Source organism: Octopus bimaculoides, chromosome 20, assembly GCF_001194135.2.
Source record: "Octopus bimaculoides isolate UCB-OBI-ISO-001 chromosome 20, ASM119413v2, whole genome shotgun sequence".
NCBI classification, from domain to species: domain Eukaryota; kingdom Metazoa; phylum Mollusca; class Cephalopoda; order Octopoda; family Octopodidae; genus Octopus; species Octopus bimaculoides.
The window spans coordinates 31,129,421-31,132,125 of NC_069000.1; positions in this window are offsets into that span (position 1 = coordinate 31,129,421).

Below are 2,705 nucleotides of genomic sequence, written 5' to 3' on the forward strand. Positions count from 1 at the left end.
GAGAGAGAGAGAGAGAGAGAGAGAGAGAGAGAGCGAAAACATTTCTACATAAACAGCTGAATTATTCTTTTGCTCACACACTCACCCGATGATCCTCCTATTTTATAAAATATTTATAAAATATTTCATTGGTAAATAACTACCTAAACTGCAGGAAAATATTAAATATGTATCCTCACGAGTCAAGTAGAAAGCCTTAAAATTATCCCTTGATATGCAGGAAATAGCACCCAGATCTCCCTCACATCACATCTTAGCTCTCTCGAGAATGACAGGATATGTTCAGAATAATATAGTCCAAGATTAAGGATACATTAAAAGCAAAAGGTAATGGGAACGGATAGAAACAGCCATTTAAGAATGACCTTCTAAACAGCATTTACTCTAAGTTTTGAAACTGTAGATCTGAAACGAAATAGATACAATATCGTTTACATCAAGCAGCCTCTGGATGGTAAACCATCAAGCATAATTTTTGACGATTACTTGTGGTTATATTATCAGTTTTAAACGTTGGTGAGGTTGTCCCAAGAATATAAGTATAAATAGTCAATTGTCAGTCCTATTCAGAAGCAGGTGCCACAGCTTTTCAAAATTTAAACTGACATTATCTCAGGCTCAACACTGCTCGTTCAAAATTACCTGATCGTTTGTCGAGAATGGTTGTATGAATGGTAGCTTTCGATGAAAAATGCAGAGTTGCATATGTTTGAGCAAGAAAATAAGAATGCTGTCTCAAACGAGAAAGATTTTGAGCTAGAGAATAAAATCGTATGATACTTCATGTTCAGAAAACTTGACCCAATATCCAGGATCTTCAACCTGATACATCGATTACTTTTGTTTTGGAATGGCAGCACTTTTCACATTTTTTTTCTTTTCAGAAAATTGTTTACACAGCTACAGGGTTTCTTAAGAAAAAGTACCGTTTGTAATGACCTTTCTTATTGTGGGTTAAATGCTGCATTCAACGATTAATACAAACTGTGATGACTTTTGTACAATACTGTATAGCCACGATGACACGGAAAGAGATGTAGAAGGCGATCTTGAAATTGTCTTAATTTGTATTTGCTTTCAAATGAGATTTGATTTCAGATTGATCATTGGATCTAAAACAAAGCATCATGGTAGAGTCATATCAGATATTGATAATAGATTAATACTATTCTATTCACCTTTTAATTATAATTATCTTCAATAGTTATGCTATATTATAAGTTATCAACGTCTTCCTACTTGCATGTACAACCGCGTAACGGATACTTGACGTCTTTCTATTAACAACAGGGAAGCCATTATTAATGTTCATTTAAATGGGAAACAACTAAATGCACTCGGTGAACGTGCACACTGAATGGCTCCATTGAATATGCCATTGTCATTGTTCCTCTTCAACACCTGATCACAGAATAAGTCAGCTGAGAAAAACCAGAATATGTCTGTTTACATGTGTGTGTGTGTGTGTGTGTCTGTCTGTCTGTCTGTTGTGTGTGTGAGAGAGACACTGCCCGTCTGTGCATTCATATTCATACTTACATACACACACGCACGCACACACACACACACACACACACACACACACACTCACATACACACATACATATATATAATCATGAACTCTCCCGTCGTTACACGACGAATGAGGCTTCGGCGATTCCTTACTGAACAACCACAGAGATGATTTGTTTATAGTGATCAAATGCTTGTGTTCTCATAAGCTCACTCCCTCCATGAAATCGAAAGTAATTGTACAGCTACACCGTGTGCCGCATATCACATTACGAAATTATAACACACCATCATGAAATGAAGTGTTTTGCTCAAGAACACAATGCAACGCCCGGTCTGGGAATCGAAACCACGATCTCGCAAAACCTAACCACCAAGCCATACGCCTTCATATATATATATATATGTGTGTGTGTGTGTATGTGTGTGTGTGTGTGTGTGTGTGTATACGAGGGTGCTTAAAAGCTCTTGGGTTTGGGTAAAAGAAGACAAAAGAGGATCAGTTAATTGATTTTATTCAAATATTCCCTTTCAGATTCACAAATTGCAGCGGTCCTTCACATTTTGTAAGCCTTGTGAAAGAACTCCGAAGGTTAGGCCGCCAGCCAGGCCTTTCGTGAGATCCTTAAAGCTAGGAACTTTACAGCCCCTCCCCTTACACGTGTATATATGTGTGTATACATATATGTGCCTATATGTGTTTATGTATATGTGTGTATGTATGTATATATGTATGTATGAATGTATGTATGTATGTATGTATGTATTATGTATGTATGCGCAGATTGGTATGTTTTATGTATGTATTCTCATGCGTATAGTTACTTATCTAGACTTGCTCATATATATCTAAATGATAAACTTCTGGAAAGTTTTACAGATTTTTACAGTTCTAGTGATGGATTGGGTCTGTAGTCTTCGAATTATCTTTCGCCTTTCTGGTTTTGAGAAGCCTAATTTCTCAAGATTGGTATTTAGGCAGTGCGTTACATATCCCAGGGTCCCAATAATTACAGGTGTAAACCTAAACTTGTTATCTGGATAGAGTAACTGCAGATTTCTGAATAGTTCAGGATAGGTGTTCCCTTTTTCACTGATCTTGAATGCCAGTATGTATATGTATGTATGTATGTATATATATCAATATATATGTATGTGCGTGTATATATATATATATATATATATATATATAT